At 41.8% G+C, this 22,945-nt stretch overlaps 1 protein-coding gene across 4 annotated transcripts in view; it reads right to left on the bottom strand.

Moving 5' to 3' along the window:
* LOC309387073 (synaptonemal complex central element protein 3-like) overlaps positions 1 to 20,715 on the bottom strand; it is a 61,200-nt gene extending 40,485 nt beyond the window's left edge. For 3 of the 4 annotated variants that reach the window (XM_081943229.1, XM_081943231.1, XM_081943230.1), the window contains exon 1: positions 20,607 to 20,715. The gene's annotated coding sequence lies outside the window, so the exon portion shown is untranslated. The remainder of the gene's footprint in view (positions 1 to 20,606) is intronic. The other variant, XM_081943233.1, reaches the window with a different exon arrangement.
* Positions 20,716 to 22,945: the final 2,230 nt, after the last annotated feature.

The raw sequence follows: 22,945 nt of genomic DNA on the forward strand, positions 1-22,945 counted from the left end.
AAGAATGCAGACACAAAAAGAGAAGGAGGTGCAGGGTGCTGTAGGTGGAGTGGACCCCTCTGGATCTCTGTTGAGTTCCTTCTTGGAAGAAGGACCGTCTAAGTCTCTCACTGAAATGCTGATACTTAAACCTGTCGAACAACGTATTACTAGATCCACGACTAGACAAATGCTAGAATCTCACAAGCGCGTCGACCCCCAAACACAATGTGCTAAGAAAGAAGTTAAGAAGCAAACCGGAGCCATGGGAGGAGCAGGGCCGAAGATTAGTCTTGTGGAGAGAGATCTTCAGCAAATGCTTTCAATGCTCCAGACCAGATCTAAAGATGCTTAAGCTATTATCTTGGAACGTGAACGGAATGAACTCCCCACAAAAAAGGAAAAAAATATTTTATTATTTGAAGCAATTTAATAATGATGTTGTTTGCCTTCAAGAGACTCATATTAGGCTGCAAGACCAGAAGTATTTAGTGAATTCAAAACTGGGAACATCTTATGCTGCCTCTGATTTGGTAAAGAAAAATGGTGTGGTGATATATATAAATAAAAGATTTTCAACTAAAGTTATAGAGGCAGATGATGCTGGTAGATATATAGCAATTCAATTTGATACAGACTTTGGTCCCATTTTGGTGCTAGGAATATATTCTCCAAATCAACGCCAAGAAAGCTTTTATAAGATGCTCCATTTAAAAATTTTAGACTGGAACTTTAAGAGTATTCTAATAATGGGAGACTGGAATGGAGTGATTTCTCCAAAGATAGATAAGAGTACAAAGACTAAATTCACTACCAAATTACCAAAGGCTTTTTTTGATTTACAAGACGACTTGAAATTAAAAGATGTTTGGAGGACACAACACCTAAATGAGATGGATTTTTCTTTCTACTCAGATAGACATAAATCCTTTTCAAGGATTGATTTCTTTTTGTTAACACCGGATCTACTTCCTAAAGCTAAGAAATCCAAGATTTTCACCAGGACACTTACCGATCATAGTCCGGTGTGGTTACAAATTGAATTAGGGAGGAGGCCAAGAAGGTCTTGGAGAGTAAATGAAAATTTATTTAGATACGAAAAAAATGTTGATGAACTTAAAAAACACATGAAGGAATTTTTCAGTTTTAACATGAATAAGGGTACTCCCATTGAAACAGTTTGGGATGCAAGTAAAGCTTATATGCGTGGGGTCCTGATACATATGAACTTTAAACATAAACAAATTAGACAGAAAAGGAGAATGGAATTGGAAGATGAAATAAAAAGCAAGGAACAGCTGCTTATAACAAACCCGAATGACCAGGCGCTTCAGATGGCGCTAAAGCTGTTGAAAGATCAATTTCAGATGCTTATAGCAGAACAAACAGCAACTAACTTACAATTTGCTAAACATAACACCTTTGCTAACGCTAATAAACCTGGTAGGTGGTTAGCTTATACTTTGAGAAGGAATATGAATGACAGAATTATTGATAAAATTGAGTATCGAGGGAAGACGGTATATCAACAAGAGTTGATTAAAAAATCTTTTGTGGACTATTATACTAAGCTATATGTACAGGATAATATACAGAACAAGTCAATAAATGATTTTTTGGAAGGAAAAAGGGTTGCTAAAATTTCTGTGCTTCAAAAGGCAAATCTGGAACGTCTGATAACTGCTGATGAGATCACTTTAGTTATAAATCAACTTAAATTAGCTAAGGCTCCAGGGACTGATGGTTTGACTGCAATGTATTATAAAACTTTACAACTGGAAATGATTGAATATCTTACACAACTATTTTGTAATATACAACAAGGAGGTAAAATACCCTCCTCATGGAAAGCGGCTTTTATTTCATTGATACCTAAAGATAAAGAGGGCCCTAAGAAACCAGAGGATTACGGGCCGATATCTCTTCTGAACACAGATTATAAAATATTTGCTAAGGTACTAGCCAACAGATTGATGCCGGTTATTCAAGAGATTATTCATCATGATCAAGCAGGATTTATTGAAGGCAGACATATGAAGGAGAATGTAAGGCAACTCATAGACTTAATTGACTATCTTGATAAGAATAAGCAGATCTCTGCAGTGCTGGTTTTTTTGGATGCAGAGAAGGCCTTCGATCGAGTGAATTGGAACTTTCTAACCAAGACTTTGGAAAAGATGGATATGGGACCACGTTTGCGGCAGGCGATTGGAGCAATTTATCAGCAACAAAATGCACAACTTATTATTAATGGAAATTTGTCAACAACTTTCGAGATACAAAAAGGCACAAGACAAGGTTGCCCATTATCCCCATTGTTATTTATTTTAACTTTGGAAGTCTTGTTGAACGCAATTCGGGACTCAAAATCCTTAGATGGCATAGCTATCAGGCAAAAGGAATACAGAACTAGAGCATTCGCCGATGATCTGCTTGTTACCCTTTCACATCCTTTGAAATCAATAATCCAGATGAAAAATATCATAGTAGAATTTGGCATGGTGTCTGGGTTTAGACTAAATCAAAACAAAATGAAAATGATGGTTAAAAACATGACAGAGACTCAAAGAAAGAGACTTGTAAGTTTAGCAGGTTTTGAAATAGTTTCTAAAGTCAAATATTTAGGAATACAAATTTCAGAATCAAATACAAAACTTTTCTTAAATAACTATGAAGTGTTGTGGCAAAAGATACAGAAAGATCTTGAAGCATGGAAAAAGTTACAATTGTCTTTGCTTGGAAGGATCTCAGCAATTAAAATGAACATTCTACCTAGATTTATCTTTCTATTCCAGATGACTCCGGTGCTTAAATCAGATAAAACCTTGTTAAATTGGCAAACAACATTAAATAAATTTGTTTGGAAGGAGAAAAAACCGAGAGTAAAGATGAAGATTATGCAAGATACACGTGAAAGAGGCGGCCTCAGACTCCCAAACCTTCGATTGTATTATGAAGCTGTGGTACTAACGCATGTAGCAGATTGGTTTGGGAAAACAAAAATGGAATTGCTGAATATAGAAGGCCATGATCTTGTTCTGGGATGGCATGCCTATCTTTTTTATGAAGACAGGGTGGATAAAATGTTTAACAACCATGTTCTCCGAAGTGCCTTGATGAGAATATGGAAGAAGCACCGGCCCAATTGGGATTATAAAATACCGCTTTGGTTGGATCTTGCAGACACCATGGGGATTATGAATATTAAGTCACTCGGGGGTTGTTTATATAAAGATGTGCTTATCGCTGATGGGGACGAATGGAAGTTAAAAACTTTGGAACAGCTGTTGGAAGAAGGAATTACTTTAAATTGGTTACATTACATACAGCTACAGAAGAGATGGGAAGAAGATCGCAGGGTCGGTTTTATGGATAAAGAAGTGGAACTGATTAAGCAGATAAAAGAGACTGGCCCAAAACAAGTTAAAAGAATATATAATGTACTGTTAGAAAGAGACTCAGAAAGTGAATTGGTTAAGGATTGTATGATTAAATGGGCTCAGAATTTTGGTGAAGTGGTTATGTTGGAAGCGTGGGAAAAAATATGGGTTCAGAATGTTAAATTTACACAGTCACAGAATTTAAGGGAGAACTTTTATAAAATGTTTTACAGATGGTATTTAGATCCTAAAAAATTATCATGCATGTACCCAAATGTTCAACCAAAATGTTGGAGATGCCGGTGTCTAGATGCTACCTTTTTTCATGTATGGTGGACTTGTAACAAGGTTAAAGCTTTTTGGATAAAAATATGGTGGGTTATGCAGAATGTATTTAAGAAAAGAATACAATTCACTCCGCAAATGTTTTTATTGGGTATAGCTAAGAATTTCACTAAAGGGGAAACAAAATTGGCCTTGTATATGGTCACAGCAGCTAGGTTGTTGATTGCGCAACATTGGAAAAAAGATTTTTTACCGACAATTGATCAATGGATTCAGAAGGTGGCGGGGTTCGCCGAAATGGCAAAAATTTCAGCTTTCTTAAAAGCTCAGAAACAGGAGGATTATACACAGGAATGGGCAAAATGGATTGATTATATACAGAATAAATACCAGACTAGGAGTTATTATGTAGCCTTTAGGTAAGAATGTTTAGATTGATAGATGATCAGAGTAAATAATATATGGGATGTTTGGAATTGTTAGAGTGGTATACAGCGGAAGTCAGGGGGGTGGGTTTGTGTGGGAGGTGGGGGAGGGTTAGGGTGGAGGGCGGGGCAATATATATGTATGAATAAATTAGAAGATGGGATTAACGAAACATTGTTATTCTAGGAGAAATTTATATTAAGAGTTATAGATGTTAAATTAGCTTAGAAAATGGGATCAATGTGTTATTATTAATCTAAGAGAAATTTATATTGTGTTTGTTGGGAGGAGAGGGGTTACAATACGAGTAATTTACTTTAAGACGGGGGGAGGGGAGGGGGCAAAGTATTTGGTATAATATTTGAATGTGAATTTTTGCGGGGGGGTTGGGGGGGTATAGCATTTGTATGAGATTTACATTGTATGGCGGGGGGTGAAAAGGGGGAAAATCTGTTTGTACAAAACTCTTTTAATAAAAAAAAAAGAAAGGACTGAAAATTTCACACTTGGTGTACTGAAAATTTCACACTTGGTGTACATGGATGATTTGAGGCAGTTCGGTAAAACAATTCGGCTGAACTGAATTTATTAATTGAAAGCACAAAAGAATTTAGCCAAGACATTGGTATGCAGTTTGGAATTGATAAATGTGCAATAATGGCAACCAAGTCAGGCAAGGTCCTAGAAGATGAAGGAATACAACTTGAGAATGAAGAAATTATAAAGGCAGTAAAACCAGAAGAAGGCTACAAGTACTTGGGGATTTTAGAGGCCTCTGACTTAATGCATAATAAAGTCAAGGAATTAACCTCAGCCAAATACATTCGACGAATTCGCAAAATATTTAAGTCCAAACTGAGTGGAGGAAACATCATATAAGCCATAAATACCTGGGCTATACCTGTAATCCAATACTCTGCAGGAATAATTGACTGGACCCAGATGGAGTTGGACAATTTGGACAGAAAAACAAGGAAGCTCATGACAATGAATCATGCTTTGCCCCCTAAAAGTGATGTTGACCGATTGTATCTACCAAGAGCAGAGGGTGGTCAAGGACTCCTGCAAGTAAAACAGACTGTGGAAGAAGAAAGACACAGCTTGAATGATTACATCTAGAAAAGTGAAGTAAATAAAGGCGGCCTTTTGAAGACAACTAAGTTAAAAGCTGAATATAAGAAAGAAGTAATTGAAAAGCGAAATGAAAATTGGAAAAGCAAAGCTATGCATGGCCAATACTTGAAAAGTATTTCTTTAATAATTTTCACAACACATCCTTCTTTACATACTGTAGAAAGTGTATCAGTTGGTTACAAAAAGGCTTTCGTGCATCTCTTCCACAATCAACAAATATAATTCATATTAACTCAAGTATTTTAACTCAGATATTTATACATGTTACCATCATCATAACTCCATTTTCATTTGACTACAATTGTTTAAACGTCCTTCATCAAAAAATTTTTACCAAGATTTAATACATAACTATCTAAAATCCTCCAATAACACTGAATCCTTATATCCTATTCTAGCTAAACATCCATAATATTTAATAACAAAGTTTTCTAATCCTCCTTTCCAAGTCACTGTTTACAATTTACATCCAGTTTCCTTATGTTGTACCCATACCTGTATATACGTTATCATTATCCCTCCTTTATTTAACTATATCCTGCATCATAACATTTCCCCCCTAATAATCAAGACTTAACTGTATCTAACTTAGTTCTTTTTTATTAACCTTTATATATAATCCAAAAGGATTTCTAATCTTCCTTTCATGGGTACCATTCAATATTCATATCCAATTATTACTTATCATAACACTACACATTGTATACATTAGTATCATTATCAAATATTTATTTAACTATATCTATTGTCACTAAATTTCACTAAGTTTAACTAGTTTTAAATTATACACTTCCATCTATCAATCTGTATCTTTCCAGTAGCAAAACAGTCTCATATCTTCTGCCATTTGTGGTGTCAGTCCTCTAATCATCTCCTTAATCAACTTTGTATGGACTCCTCTTAGCAACTCCTTGCTTATAAAATCTCTCATGTAATTTTGATGCCCTTCTTCTGTTTCCTTAATCAGCTTATCTTTGATTGTCGGCATTGTTATCAATGATATTGCTAATAAGATTTCTCTCTTTAAATCCATAAATTCTTTTGTTTTTTCTTCTTCTGTATCTTGCCATCTGGGGTAGATTTCCCCTCCATTTAATTCCTTTTTCAGTATTCCACTTTCCATTTTCAGAGACAAACCAATCACCATAAATATCAGCAATTTTATTTCTTTATATTCATTTTCCTCTTCGATTTTTAGGATGTTAACCACCACTTTTTCCATTTGATAAACATCTCCAACTTCTTCATCATGTTTTACTGTTAGATACTCTAAGTCTTCCAACTTCTTCTGTATCCTCTCATATGTGTTTGATAATTTCTGTATTTCTGAGAATATCTTTTGCAAACTTAAAATTTCTTTCTGCTGTTGAAATTGTGCCATTATCTCCAGCTAACAAACACTGCTGCTCTAGCTTGGAAAGTTTTAACAAGATTAAGCATAGATTCACAATAACATTTTATTTTCACCTTTCTCTGGTTAAAGATACACTTCAAAGGAACATCTGTATGCTTTTCTTCTTATCACTCTCTATAAACAAGCAGTGAGACCTTGGAGTGCCAAGCCAGGATAATCAGTGAGAAAAGTAAGAGTGTTTCGTTTCCAATACACAAACCACCAGCTTCCAAGTAGCAGTGTTATTGTTGCAATCTACTTTGTTTCTTTTTGTATCTTTTTTGTATTTCAAGTTTTAAAAAAAAGTCTGATTCTTGAATGAGTTAGAAGAATACCCACAGTAATGAAAGAGGAGAATTTTAGTCCATAGGTTACAAAGAATAATAAAAAAAATAGAAGAAGAAAACTTAATCCATTCGTTTTAAAAGGCTTGCATAAATTCCATCCATTGAAGATAGCATTTAAAAAGTAAAATAACCCACTGTCCAAAACCATTCCAAATTTAATTCCATCGCTTATTTCTTCTGTTCTCCAATTTAAATTAGTTTTAAGTTTTTTATAGGCAGTCTCTTTTGAAACGGTAAAAATTCCTCACCAGCTAGAAACACTTTCTCTTTCCGTATCCTTCCGTTTTGGAACCGCCCCGACTTCATCAGCCTAATGGCTGGATTTTTTGCTGCCGGCTTGAAGAACTTCTGTTGAATCGATCAGGGACTTTGCGATGTCCCTGAGATTGACCATTGTCTTATCTGAAGGGTCGTTTTCAGGGCGCTGCGATGGAGAGTCCAAGCAAGGGTTAAATACAGCCAATCTGCCCAGAACTGAATTGAAACTTTAAGCCATGCCTCTGGTGCTGATTATCTTCAGATTTTTTCAATGAAGACGTAGAACTGTTGCGCGGTGAGAATCCAACTGGAAGTCTAACATGTAACAAGTCAGAAAATAGTCCAAAAACAAAGAACAACAAGACAACTGGAACTTCACACAATCACCAGAGGAAAAAAGACCCCAGGGTGGGGTGGACTCTCCATCGCAGCGCCCTGAAAATGACCCTTCAGGTAAGACAATGGTCATTTTCCAGGGCGCTGCTCTGGAGAGTCCAAGCAAGGGACATGCCCAAGCTAACTGTCACTAGGGCGGGAAGGCTCAGCCATCAGGGTCTCTCCGCTGGTGTGGATGCCCTGAAGGACCTGCCTCTCCAAAGCCCCATCCGCTGATGCAAAACTGTCCAGCTTGTAATTTCGGACAAAAGGGGACAGTGAAGTCCAGGTGGCCGCCTTGCAAATCTCTTCAATCGGTGCCTGGGTAGCCCAGGCAGCTGTGGTGGCGGCGCTTCTAGTCGAATGTGCCGTGATATTGCGAGGTACAGGAACGGACTGTAAGATGTGAGCAAGGGCAATACATGCTTGCAGCCATCCGCCGATGGTAGACGAAGACACCTTCTTGCCTTGGGAGGCCGGCTGAAAGGATATGAAAAGAGATTCGGATCTCCGAAATCTGGCCGTGCATTTGATATATCTGCGAATAGTCCTGCGCACATCCAGCATGTGCCAGCGTTTCCCCCTCAGGTGATGAGGGTGCGGGCAAAAATCCGGAAGGACCACCTCCTGTGCCCAATGGAACCAGGAATTGATCTTCAGAATGAAGGACGGGTCCAACCTGAGGATCACTCTGTCCTGCCGAATGAGGCATAAGTCCTCACTGACTGACAAGGCAGCCAGCTCCGATATGCGTCTAGCTGAAGTGATAGCGACCAGAAAGACTGTCTTGAATGTGAGATGTTTGAGACTGTCAGTTTTAAGTGGTTCAAACGGAGGACCGAGGAGAGCCCTCAGCACAACGTTGAGGTCCCAAGACGGATATCTGTGAACCACTGGAGGTCTCAGGTTGGTCGCCCCCCTGAGAAAACTGCGGATAGTAGGATTCCGGCCAAGTGAGGAGCAACCCTCAACTGAAAGGATGGTTGACAGAGCTGCCACCTGACGCCTCAGAGTGTTAGGTGCCAGACCTTTGTCCAAACCTTCCTGTAGGAAGTCCAGGATGACAGGAACTGTAGCGGAAGATGCAGACGTACCACGAGCAGTGCATCATCTGGCGAAGGTATTCCAGGTGGCATCGTAGATATGCATCGTAGACGGCCGTCTGGACGCTTGAATGGTGCCAATCACCTTGTCCGACAAACTGCCTCTGCTGAGGAGATCCCTCTCAAGTGCCAGACGGCCAGTTGCAGCCACTGGGGCTCTGGATGTTGAAGAACCCCTTGGCTGAGAGAGATCTCCTGTGGAGGGATCCGCCATGGTGGTGCGACCGAGAGACTCACCAGATCCGCAAACCAGGTTCTCCTGGGCCAGAACGGTGCCACCAGCAGAACCTCCACCTCCTCTGACAGGATCTTCCTGATGACTCTGGGAAGAAGAGGCAGCGGGGGGAAGGCGTAGAGCAGTCCTTTCGGCCACGGGCTGTGCAACGCATTGACTCCTTCGGCCCTCGGGTCGTGGAACCTTGTAAAAAACCGTGGGAGGTGTGCGGTGGCCGCGGTGGCGAACAGGTCCACCAACGGAAGGGCGAACCTCTGGGACAGCTGCTAGAACAGTAGCGGGTGTAGACGCCACTCCGAGTGGTCGACCGTGGACCTGCTCAGCCAGTCCGCCTGGGTGTTGCTCGTGCCCGAGATGTGTTCTGCCTGAAGAGAGAGAAGGTGTCTCTCCGCCCATCGACCCAGGAGCTCCGCCTCCTTCATCAGGGATCTGGAACGCGTGCCTCCCTGGCGATTGATGTGTGCTTTGGTGGCTACATTGTCTGTCAAAATGCGCACGTGCTGTCCTTGTATGGTGCTCTGGAACCGTCTAAGTGCCAACCTGACCGCCCTCAGCTCCAGCCAGTTGATGCTGTGAGTGGCCTCAGAGGGGGACCATCTGCCCTGCGCAAGCTGATTGTGGCAATGGGCCCCCCAGCCGAACAGGCTGGCATCCGTCGTAATGGTGAGACGGACTGGCTCCCTGAATGGAGACCCTTTGACAGGGCCGGAGACAACCACCACTTGAGGGAGCGACGTACCTCTACTGAGACTGGAATCAGCCTTGTTGAGCTGCTTTCGTTGGCCCTTTGGTATGGAAGCAGGAGCCACTGAAGCGGGCGGGAGTGAAGTCTTGCCCAAGGCACGATGGACAGGCACGAAATCATCTTGCCTAGGAGCTGTGAGAGCTGGACCACTTTGACCAGGCGTGACTGCTGCACCTGGGCGACCCTTTCCGGGGATAGGGATACTGTGCACGAGACGGTGTCTATGATGGCCCCTAGATGTTGTAGCCTGGTTGTTGGAACAAGATGACTTTTCTCCAGGTTGATGGAGAATCTGTGGTCTTGGAGCACCTGAATGGTGTGCTCCAGGTCTCTGGCTGCTTGTTGATGCGACGATGACAGAATGAGAACATCGTCCAGATAGCAGTGCGTCTGATCGGATGTGACCTGAGGAAGGCCGCCACGGCTGCGAGGACCTTGGTAAATGTCCTGGGTGCCGATGACAGACCGAACGGCAAGGCCCGATACTGGTAGTGGCGGCCTGCGTACGTGAACCTCAGGAACTTGCGGTGGGCTTTGCGGATAGGGACGTGGAGGTAGGCCTCCTTGAGGTCTATGGATGTTAGTATATCGCCTGGTCTGATGCACCCCAAGATGGACTGGAGGGACTGCATTTTGAACCTGCAATAGGTCACGTGGTAATTGCACTTTTTTAGATCTAATATCCCCCTCCACCCTCCGGAGTTTTTGGGAACCGGAAATAGGATGGAGTAAAATCCTGTTCCCTCCTGGCCTGCTGGAACAGGTTCTATGGCCCTGATTTCCCTGAGGTGCCTTATCTCTTGTTCCATGAGGGATCTTTTGATTATGCCCGAGGGAACTGGACACCTGATGAAGTGGCGGGGGGGAGGGACCAGAATTCCAGAGTAAGACCCATGCGGACCGTTTGAAGAACCCACTGGTCCGACGTGGTATGCTCCCATTTGGCATGAAACAACTGTAGATGCCCTCCTATGGGAGCTGACCCTTGATGGTCACTTATATCTCCTAAAAGGCCGTGAGTCGGAGCCCCCCCGGAATGGCCGCTTGGAGTAATACTGCTGGCTACCTCTGTCGCGAAAGGACTGACGGTCCTGGGACCGCTCGCCCTGCTGGGGATACGCCCAATGAAAGGGAGTGGAGCTAGTGGAGGGCTCATTGCTCCGAAAGGGCTGCCTCCTGTAGGAGCTGGAACCCTTACGATCAGACTTTTTAGCGACTGATGGCATCATCTTCTTTTTGTCCTTGTTTTCCACAAGGACAGGGTCAAGGACCTCCCCAAACAGCTTGTCTCCTTTAAAGGGGGCAGTTACAAGCTTCCATCTGGAGCGCATGTCCACGTTCCAATGTCTAAGCCACAGAAGACGCCTAGAAGTAACATTAGACGCCAGGGCGCGTGAGGCAAATTTTGCAGCACTCAGGGTGGCATCAGCAGTGTACTCTGTGGCTGCCATGATCTTATTGATATCCTGCCTCACTTTAACGTCCTTGGCAGGTATCTTCCTCAACAGCTGTCTCAGCCACAGGAGAGCTGCCCTGGAGAAGAAGGAAGCAGAAGCGGATGACTTAATACCCCACGCTGCTGCCTGGTGAGTCTTGTGGCAAGCAGTCTCGGTTCTTTTATCCTCAGCCTTGAGCCCCTCCAACAGGTCAGGAGGGAGCACAGAGGAGGAAGTGAGAGCCGCTACAGGGGGATCAATTGGAGGTAGCTTGAGCAGATCCTCCAGGCTGGCATCCACCGTGTACAGCTTTTTGTCATTGCTGCTGGGGGTAGCCATGGTGGCCGGCTGCGCCCACTGCCTCTGAACTAAGTTGAGGAACATCTTGGGCACGGGAACAATTTCCTGGACCAAAATAGGTTCCTCAAAAAGGTCCCCAGATAGGTCATCAGGGTCTACGGTCTCTTGGGCTGGGGGAGTTCACCTCAGACGTGTTGAGATCTTAGCCTTGTCTAAAATGGTTTTAAAGTTGTCCAATTTAAATAGGCCTGAAAAAGCCGGTTTCTTGGATGGGCCTGTCTCATCCCCAGAGAATTCAGCCTCCTGCCTAGGAAGGATATCCTCCTCCTCCTCCCAGTCCGAATCATCGGTAGCCACCGAAGAATGCAGGGAAAGAGGGTGGAAGACTAGGAGTCATCTCTCTGGAAACCTCCTGGGGCTGCAAATGGTGGGTCTTGCGAGTGCGCTTGCCCCTCCGTTGCATGCCTGCCTCAATGCCCTGGGAAATGGCCCTGTTAATAATATCCTGCATTTCACTAGATAGGTTAGGCCCCTGGTCCTCAATGGGGCGAACCCCTTGAGCAGACCCGGGGATCGGCTGCTGAGGGGCCAAGGGTCCCATTGGAGCTGGTCCCTCTTCCATATCTGAGGGACAGGCAAAGAGATCAGCCTGGTCAGCCATGGAGGGGCCTGGAGAAGCTGCCATGGCAAATGAAGCCGTGGGGGAGAATTCCTGGCCTTCCTCCTCACTATCAGAAATGGGCCCTCCCTGGGCTGGAGGAAGTTCCCTGGAGGGCTCCCCAGGAGACACCGAAAGGGAAGAATGGGCCTGCTGTTGGGCCTTGGAGAACTGCTTCTCTAAGGCTTTCTGGCGTCTTAAGGCATCTCTGTCTAGACCTGAGCCCTGTTTGGGACCATGTCTGGAGTAAGGTTTACTCCCTCTAATGGCCTCTCTGGCAGCTTTCCTGGCCTGTCTTAGAGGGGCTCTGGAAGAGACACCTTCAGAAGTTTCAGGGGCCTGATCTGCCATGGTAATAATCTCTGGACAGGATAGTAGGGGATGGGAAGACCACCACTCACCACCTCCACAAAGCCCACCGCAGCACGATGCTCCTGAGGAGACAAGAACTGCAAGGCCTGATTCAATTACTGGAGCTTTTCGCGTGATCAGAATTCGCTCCCAGAGCCTGCAGGAGATCCAAGGGGGCGACGCATCAGGCCACAATCCCATGCCACTATTAAATGATTGGATTGGGGCCCAGGTCGCCGGTCACACCGGTCAAGTCTGAATCCAAGCGGCTCCTGCAAAGAGTCAGGCTTCAGGCAGCTGCGGCAAACTTTTTACTCGACGAAACCGAAAGTTGCGCAATCCAAAATGGCGGCCAGAACTCACCGCTGCTTTGCGCGCCAAATTTTAAAGCCCTAATGGCCAAAATGGCTGCCCTGGAAGCCCGCGCCACAATCTGACTTGCAAGAAGCACAAACGGCAACAGCGGGCTCCCAGCGGGAAATGGCCCCCAGTAGGGGTGCCCCAACAGCTCTGGCGTCGGCACTCCGACCCACGCGCTTTCCTCAACAGCTGCCTGTGGCCTCGAGGAGCCTGAGCGAAGCCCTGGAGAGCCAAGGGTGAGAACACCAATTAAAAACAATATTTTTGACTCACCAGCCTGCTCTGCGTGATTACTTTCCATATTTTCTATTTTTCTTATTTTAAATTACTCTTGAGAGTCCAAGTAATCTCAGAATTGGAGAGAAACTCTAAGCGCGTCCACTGGGCTACCTGAATTGAAAAAAACTGGAGATAATCAGCACCAGAGGCGTGGCTTAAAGTTTCAATTCAGTTCTGGGCAGATTGGCTGTATTTAACCCTTGCTTGGACTCTCCAGAGCAGCGCCCTGGAAAATAGCAAGATGTATTCTTCCTGTTCACCGTCTCTGCGGGATGGTTTAGGTCCGTTTGGACCACCCAGTGGCAAAAGTATCAACGGCAATCTCAGAGCATTGAGATCGCACATCGTCTTGTCGTGACATTGGCTCCTCCTCCCTCACTTGAAAAGTATTGAAGGCAAAGCTGACCAAAAACTAACTTGGAACTGGTTAAAATCAGGAGTACTGAAAAAAGAAACAGAAGGCTTTATTTTGGCAGCTCAAGAACAAGCCTTAGCCACAAACTGTATGAAGGCAAAAATTCTACATGTTACCACCAACAGCAAATGTCGCCTCTGTAATGAGAAAGATGAGACAGTCGACCACTTGATCAGCGGGTGTAGCAAAATTTCATAAACTGACAACCTACAACGCCATGACTGCGTTGCTAAGATTATTCACTGGAAATTGTGCCAAAAGTTTAGATTTGAGTACAGCAAAAACCACTGGGACCATCAGGTTGAGAAGGTTTTAGAGAACGAGAAAGGCAAGATCTTGTGGGACTTCAGAATCCAGACTGACAGGCACTTGGCCTACAACAGACCTGACATAACAATAATTGAAAAGAAAAAAGTATGGTTCATTGACATTGCAATACCAGGTGATGCACGAATTGAAGATAAACAGCAAGAAAAAATCACAAAATACCAGGACATGCAAATTGAGGTTGAGCGACTGTGGAAAAAGAAATGTATTGTCCCAATTGTAATTGGAGCCCTTGGAGCAATACCTAAAGAGTTACCTCGCTATTTGAAAATTCTAAATTTACCTGACTTGAACATTCTGACTCTACAAAAAACCACCCTACTTGGAACAACTTATATCCTCCGACGTTACCTTAACACAGTGCTTCTCAATTATTTTCTGTCATGCCCCCCCTAGGAAGAAGAAAACATTTCGCGCCCCCCCGCGTGACTGTAAATAGTATCATTTGTCTATAAAATTGTTATAAGTACACCTCTGCATAACACTGTATCCTTATTAACGTATAAGAGAATAAAAAAAGAAAAATGTGGATCAATTTACAACAAAGAATAGCTTTATTAACTGTAGCAGAAAAGATTTAAAGGAGCACAGCTAGAACATATATATACATATATTTATATATAGAGTATCACAGAAGTGAGTACACCCCTTAACATTTTGTAAATATTTAAGTATACTTAAATATTTACAAAATGTTAAGGGGTGTACTCACTTCTGTGATAACACTGAAGAAATGACACTTGTATGTGCATGTATACATGTTACGGTGAAAGTCCGAAATCTGGTGAATGTTGACATTCACCGGTGAATGTCGACATTCACCAATCTCGCTTGGTGAATGTCCGAAATATTTGCTAAATGCCCTTATTTCTGACTTACACCGGTGAATGTCGACATTCACCAAGTACGTTTTCCCCTCTCTTTGGGGAGGAGGAGAGCCAGAGGATCGCCTCTCTTTGGGGAGGAAAGTACGTTTCCCCCTCTCTTTGGGGAGGAGGAGAGCCAGAGGATCGCCTCTCTTTGGGGAGGAAAGTACGTTTCCCCCTCTCTTTGGGGAGGAGGAGAGCCAGAGGATCGCCTCTCTTTGGGGAGGAAAGTACGTTTCCCCCTCTCTTTGGGGAGGAGGAGAGCCAGAGGATCGCCTCTCTTTGGGGAGGAGGAGAGCCAGAGGATCGCCTCTCTTTGGGGAGGAAAGTACGTTTTGCCTCTCTTTGGGGCATCCTTTGAGGCGATCCTCTGGCTCTCCTCCTCCCCAAAGAGAGGGGGAAACGTACTTTCCTCCCCAAAGAGAGGCGATCCTCTGGCTCTCCTCCTCCCCAAAGAGAGGGGGAAACGTACTTTCCTCCCCAAAGAGAGGCGATCCTCTGGCTCTCCTCCTCCCCAAAGAGAGGGGGAAACGTACTTTCCTCCCCAAAGAGAGGCGACCCTCTGGCTCTCCTCCTCCCCAAAGAGAGGGGGAAACGTACTTGGTGAATGTCGACATTCACCGATGTAAGTCAGAAATAAGGGCATTTAGCAAATATTTCGGACATTCACCAAGCGAGATTGGTGAATGTCGACATTCACCGGTGAATGTCGACATTCACCAATTTCGGTCTTTCACCGTAACATACACACACAAACACACACATATATTTCCTGCATGCAGTGATTTCTAGAAACAACACCTGCTCGTCTCAATGGGAAAGACCCATGCATCCCAGATGCGAAGACAGTCCAAGTGGTCTCTCCCTCTGTCTCTCTCTCTCCCTCGTCTCTCTCCCTCTCTCTCTCTCTCTCTGCCTTTCTCTTTCTGTCTCTCCTTCTATTTCTGTCTGTCTTTCTGTCTCCCTCTCTCTTTCTCTCTCTCTCTGTCTTTCTCTGTCTCTCTCTCACTCTCTCTGTCTCTTTCTGTCTCTCTCTCTTTGTCTCCTCTCTCTCTGTCTCTTTCTGTCTCTCTGTGTCTCACTCTCTCTTTCTGTCTCTCTCTTCTCTCTCTCTGTCTTTCTCTGTCTCTCTGTCTTTCTCGGTCTCTCTCTCCTCTCTCTCTCTTTCTGTCCCTCTTTCTCCTTCTGTCTCTCTCTGTCTCTCTGTGTGTGTGTCTCTCTCTCTCTCTCTGTCTATCTCTTTCTGTCTCACTTCTCCCTCCCTCCCTCTCACTAGCTCTCTCTTTCTCTATCATCTTCTGAAGGTGGGGGGGGTTGAAAAGGGGCCCATTTTTTGTGCCTCCTGGGGCATCTGTGCACCCCATTTTTCATCTTCCCCACCCCCAAAAGCATTCTACTGGCAACAAATGGGCAAAAATGGCCCGTTTTTTGGCCAAAACCTTCCCCTCACGGCCAGTTGCAGGGCGTGTGGATCCCGCTCGGAGAAGGCGGAGCGGCAGCTCCTCCCTCAGCCAGGAGCCAGCGGGGGCTGGTCGGACAGGCAACCTTGGCGGGAAACTCCAGTCCGCCGCCGCCGCTGCGCTGTTGCCGCCGCCGTTGCACCCAGATGGAAAGGGAGCCTTCGCGCCCCCCTTTACGGAGCCTTGCGCCCCCCCTGGGGGGCGCGCCCCACTATTTGAGAACCACTGCCTTAACAGTTCCTAGGTCCTTGGTTAGGACTCAAGCTGTTGAGCTACCAACCAGCCCCAAAGGCTGTGAATCTCACCAAAGATTAACATAATAATGATGATGATGATGATGATGATGATGACGATGATGATGATGATTTTTAAAATTGCCCTAAGTGCAAAATTTATCAAAGACCCTCTTATTCTACCAGTAGATATCACAAATCTAGCAGCAGGTTTATTCCTCCCCCTTGCAGCTACACAAGATAACTTTGTAAAGGAGGAGAAGTAAACATGAAAGGTTAAAAATCCCTGGAAACAGATGTATACATTTCAGTATGTAGATACATGGTAAGTTTTCCGAAAAGAAAAAGGCAGAGAGATTCTTGTAATTGTGATTAACACATACAAGTTTTTGTAGTTTATTGAATATTATTATCTTTAATGCTCTTCACAGAAGGTTTATTTGTACAAGCCATATAACTGAATTACTGCTAATAAACTTAGTTGCAGTAATGTAAAATGCTTCTATATTTGAAATATGACAAGTACTGTACTAGTGATTTATAACATACTCTAGCCATTGTTGCGGCAATATATCATTATCAAAGACAGGCTTTATATTACTACAGCAATATATGAATAATGCTGTAAATACCAAGTACAGAAATGCTATATATCACATCAGTTTACCTTTTAAAATAAATATAGCATTGAAGATGCAACTCAAAAACATTGACTCTTTGTACTTTTATTCTTTTGACCATAAGAAACACTGAGGGACAGACAGCAAACCAGAGATGAAATACTTGCTCTTTTCTCCTGATCTGAAGATATAATCTTCAGTGTCTGCTTGACTTTGTCAGGGGTGAGAAGGAAGAAAAAGATGGGCCTGGTAAGTACTTGGATGTCCAAATTACACTAGGGTTGTAGGCTAGAGTAGGAAGTTTTTAAAAAATCCCAGATGGTGGCACTCCTATATTGCAAAGAAAACAGGAACATGTTCAAAATGGTCATAAGGAGACAAGATCATCCTGAAGCTGGTAGTTACTTTTCAGAACTCTTCCTTTGAACCTGCTTCCTGCGGTACTTTTTCTCCCCTAACTTCTATGATGATAGAAAACTGAGAGAAAATTGTCATTTTTACCATTGGGCAGAAGACATTGAAGTACAGCCAGCCAGACAAACAGGTTTGAAAACAGCTTCTACCCATGGGCTGTCAGACTCCTAAACACAATCACAAATCACTCCACGTACATATGGAAATGTATGACTAGTTTTTTCTTTCCCAATTACTTGTATAAATTGGGAACTGTATTGTCCTGTATTTTTGGTTATGGATTGCACCAGTAGAGGCTAAACCAATTTTATTGTATACATGTGGTACAATGACAATAAAGGCTATTATTATTATACTATTATCATTATTATTATTATTTTTGGCAAGCTCTGTTCTAATGAAATCAGCATGAACAATGGCATTGGAAAGCATGGACAATATATACAATTTGAAGAAGTTTGTCTCTACTATTCTAATCAAACAAAGACAGAAACTCTATCTGCTACATATTTCTGGTGAGAAAAAATTAATCAATGAAGTATTACCATCATTAGAAAAAAAAACATTAGCTGTCCTTTGCAGTCATTTAAAATTAGCATTCTCTCCCAGGATCTTGAAATGTGTTAATAGTGTGTGTGTGTGTGTGTGTGTGTGTGTGTGTGTGTGTGTCTGTGTGTGTGTGAGTGAGTGAGTGAGTGAGAGAGAGAGAGAGAGAGAGAGAGAGAGAGAGAGAGAGAGAGAGAGAATGAGAATAAAAGACATGGGGTCCTTTATGATTACAGAAAATGAATTTCCCTTTTGTTAACTTTTGTTAACTTTGTTTTCATAATAATAACTTGCTTCCTCAACTGAGATCTTAGGTCAGGTTCCAGTTCAGCTATAGCTATCCTCAATACTGTACATCAGAGATACCAATGATATCTACTCCAACAGAGATATCAAATACAGATGGTCCTTGCTTAGTGACCACAGCTGGAAGTAGAAAATAGTCCTTATGTAAAGTAGCTGCTAAGTGAAACTGTAACTGTGCTTATGATCTTACTTTAGCTTTTCTTTGCTTTGCAGACCTACAAAGATTTAAATGCAAGGACTGGTCATATAGTTCGTTTTTCATCACCACCGTAACTGCAAATTATCACTAATCAAGGCTGTCACTAAATGAGGAATACCCGTATAGACAGAGACACAAACAAGTATACAGGTGTGGGTGTATTGTGTGGGTGTCCACCCATTCGTAGATAAATGTCTATATAGAGAGAGCCAGTTTGGTCTAGTGGTTAAGGTTTTAGGCAAGAATCCAGAAGTCTCAATTCTAGTCCTGCCTTAGGTATGAAAGCTAGCTGGGTGACTTTGGACCATTCGATCTCTCAGCCCAACTCATCTCTCAGGGTTGTTATTGTGGGGGAATCAGAGGAAGGAGAATGAATATGTTCTTCACTGCATTATTTATAAAAATAATAAAGGTGGGATTAAAAACATTTTTAAAAATGACCTAATGCATTCCTTTTGACTCTCAGCTGATCAGACATCTGTCTGCATAAAGTTCTGCTAGCCTTCCTTCCTATAACAGAATATCAGAGTTGGAAAGATTCTTGGAGGTCTCCTTATCCGAGTCCTTTCTCAAAGCAGGAGACCCTAAATCATTATAGACAAATGGTTGTCCAATCTCTTCTTGAAAACCTCCAGTGATGATTACTCAACTTCTGGAGGCAAAGTATTCCAGTGATTAACTGTTCTCATCATCAGGAAATGTCTTCTTAGTTCAACGCTTGATTTCTCCTTAATAATCTTCCATCTGTTACTTCTTGTCCTGTCCTCAGAAACTTTGGAAAATAGGCCAACCTCCTCTTTTCTGTCACAGCCTGTCAAGTATTGGAAGACTGATATCATGTCACTCCTGTTCCTTGTCTACATTAAGGTAAACATACCTAGTTCCTGCAACCGTTTAGCCTCCAGATCATCTTCATTGCTCTTCTCTGAACTCTTTCTGGAGTCTCAATGTTTTTTTTTGTATCATGATGACCAAAACTGGACACAGTATTGCAAATTTGCTGTTACCAATGCAATATAATATGGTACTATAACTTTAAGTGATCTTCATGCTGTCCCCCTGTTGATGCAGCCTAAGACTCAATTGGCCTTTTTGGCATCTGCAGCACACTGCTGACTCATTCTTAAGTGATTGTTACCTTCCCATCGAAATGGTACTTATTTATCTACTCACATTTGCATGCTTTTGAACTGCTAGATGGGCAAGTAATAAGAGATAAAGCCATTACACAGTGCTTGGGTCTCAAAACCAGGCTGTCAGCTTTCCAGCTGACAAGCTCAACGTCTTTAACCACTGAGCCATTGCACCCCCTTCATTTATTATAAATCATCATTATTACTTAGTACAAAGGGTGTTTTTTTTCATTTACTAAGATTCCTTGTTATTATTTGATTCAAAGATAGACAGGTTGAGGTCTAGATGCAAGTATAAAAGCTCTTTTTTTAAATGTCCCCAACCCACTTCCTCGCAGAAATTTGATTTTGGATGAGTGCTGGCAAATTCCTGAAAAATAAAATACAATTTCCCCATGCTATTTGTCATAAAACAGGAGTGGTATATAAATCACAGTTAGGCTTCACACTGCACAACCATTGACATTCCAGTGCTAACAATTGTGTGATGTCATTTCATTATCATTCTGTCCACTCTGCCTCTAAGCTGATCAGAAGAGAAATAAGAGCAGTCCTGGCCTTCTTTTGATTTAATATCCTAAGGGAGGGAGCTCTGGCACTGAAAACAGATTCTAAAGATGAGATCATACCTTATGCTGACAATCATCTCTTGGCGGAAGTAGAATAAATACAAGACAGAAAAAAGAAGTAACCAAAATAAATAAACTTTAAGACTACATGTAAACTTATACATAAACTGTGCAAGTGCTGATGGGATTTAGGGAGGTAAGTATCTGAAGCAGTTAGCTCAAATAGGTTAATGCTTAATCTCTCTCTTCAGTTAATCAACTTGATATATATTTCTTATTTTCTAGTGGAAGTACAGAATGTAAACCTGCAGTCCCAACTTTAATCAAGCCTTCAAGCTTCAAAATAGTCTAAATATTTGGACAAAACAATTTGCAAATTAACTGCAAGTTATTCTTTTTGATGGTGATTTTGACATAACAATATAACGTTTATCTTTCAGCTTCTGTTAGAAAGGTTTTTTTTTAAAGCCTTACCGTTAAATGTACAATCTCTTTTCATGTACATAAAGTTCTCTTGGATTTATCCAGTTCAGCTGAAATGGCCGGAGAATGCTTGGAGCAAAACACTGCACAAAGAAATCTGAGGAGGCAGGAAATAAAATAACTGAAATGGATCCATGTGACATGGACTGTTAAAAATAAAACTGATGTACTCAGCAGCATGATTCACTTTATGGAACACTGTCCTTTCATGGTATTTCTCTCCACTAGTGCTAGAGTGATGTTTAACAGAGTTGCTGTTGAACAGGTGATTCATATTTTAATAAAGGACAATATTACCAGTAAAAGGCAATGGTATTTTCTTTGCTGTATTATAGAGAAAGTTTTGCATTCCTTTTTCCTTTTATTTTTTACTACAAATATATTTCCTCAGCCTTTTCCATATATAGCAGCTAGATCACAAATCTTTACTCAGTACAAAATATAAACTTTCTTGTCTGAAAACATAAAAGTTTAAACTATCTTTATGAATCTTACTGACATTAAAAGTTAAGAAATAACCGAGGTCCAAATCATAGTTTAGATGCTTGAAAGTAGGGTTGGGTTGGTTGTTCCTTTCTTCCATCTTAGCAGCAGCTTTTCATTTCATTTTCTAATGAGTTTTACATTTATAGAAAAGTATTAGGCCTGAATTTTGACTAATACACGGACGGATCCTACTATCCTACTCCTTGTAAACTTCTTTTTAACCTCATTTTGAAGCATATCAACAGGAACCACATTTTCTTCGAAAAACTAAAGGACAAACCAGAAAAAGGGATAAATTTAAAAGGGTTTCATAAGGATAACAATATTTAATTCTATGGTTATAACTTTGCTTTAAAATTTAAAGAGGAAAAACAAAGGAAAAGTTTTAAAAAATGTATATTCTAAGAAAAATATCAAAAATCAAACAGTATATGTACACTTCTTTTAAAAAAGACATTCAATTTCCATATTTTTTCATGAATGTGAAAGACTGTTAAGTGATACTGTTTGTAGATTGAAAGTTACCGTAAATGACAAATTGTGTTTTTTTAAAATTAATAATCTAAAGAACTGCTTTCTGAAATAAAGGACTGCCCTTTATAATAAGGACACATGATCACTACAGACATCAAGCACATAATATGAGAAAATAGTGACAAATGAATAGACTTTGTTTAAATTCCTATCTGTCTATAAATTGGTCAGTAGCACATGGTGATTAAACCTGCCACTCCATTGTTAATTGTTTTCCCAGTTCTCTGTCTCATCTCATCACTATTCTGTGTTCCTTTCAAGCTGTATAGTAATTGTATACAAGTAGTTCTTGACTTTCAACAGTTCATTTAGTGATCGTTTGAAGTTACAGCATCACTGAAATCATTTTTCACACTTATGACCATTGCAATATGCCCAAAGTCACGTGATCAAAATTCAGACTTTGACAGAATCAGAATCAATCTTTATTACAATTACAGACCAGCACAAGAATTAAATATTAAAATTAATATGTTCTCTAAAAATTATTGGAAAATAACAATTAGTCCCCATTTTTTCCTTATTATCATTGCAGCAGCACAAAATTTTGCTACTGCAAGAATGGTAGCTGGATTTGAATCCTGAAGGAGATGGTGCACATAGAAATTATCTTATCTCTCTAGAAATCTCTCCCATAGAGGGAGGATATATGTTGATCCGATGTCCCTGTAGAACTTGCAATGCAATAGGACATGTGAGATTTCTTCAATTTCCCCGTTGCCACATGTATACAATCGCTCAGCTCATAGGGGAGCTAAGGGGAGGATATTAGGTCTGGCTCTAAAAAATGCTATTCTGTTTTTAGGAAAAATCAGGTCTTCCAGATACCTTGCTGGTTCCCAAACATCCCATTTAATCTTATTTTTGCTGTGGAGAGATATCCTGTTAAATTCTAACTGGAACTCCATGTCTCTTATTCTATTTGTAACCACTTGCTTGGCTTGATCATAGGGATATTAAAACCAGTGGGGAAGGTCCATAGAAGGCCAGCTTATGTTCTATCGCTTGTTTATAAGAAGAGGGGAAGTTGTCTATCAGAACTAAAGGGGTCAAGCCCTTTGGGAAGAATAGAATGATCAACCAGGCCCTTACCTGAATTTGGTATTCCTGTCTCAATTTTCAACTGGGCATTTGGTCTCCTGCTAGGTGGAGCTAAAATGGATCGCAGGAATTTTGTTTGTATGGTTTCTAAAGACACTTTTTAAAAAAATCTTGTTTGTGCCCCATAATTTGCCTCAGGTTTTTAGCTCAACCAGTTTTAAGGCTATAGTGACAAATTGTCCTCCACCCATGTAAAAAAATGTTTGATA

The sequence above is a fragment of the Natrix helvetica genome (genome assembly GCF_964273705.1).
Source record: "Natrix helvetica genome assembly, chromosome: 2".
In the NCBI taxonomy this organism is placed as follows: domain Eukaryota; kingdom Metazoa; phylum Chordata; class Lepidosauria; order Squamata; family Natricidae; genus Natrix; species Natrix helvetica.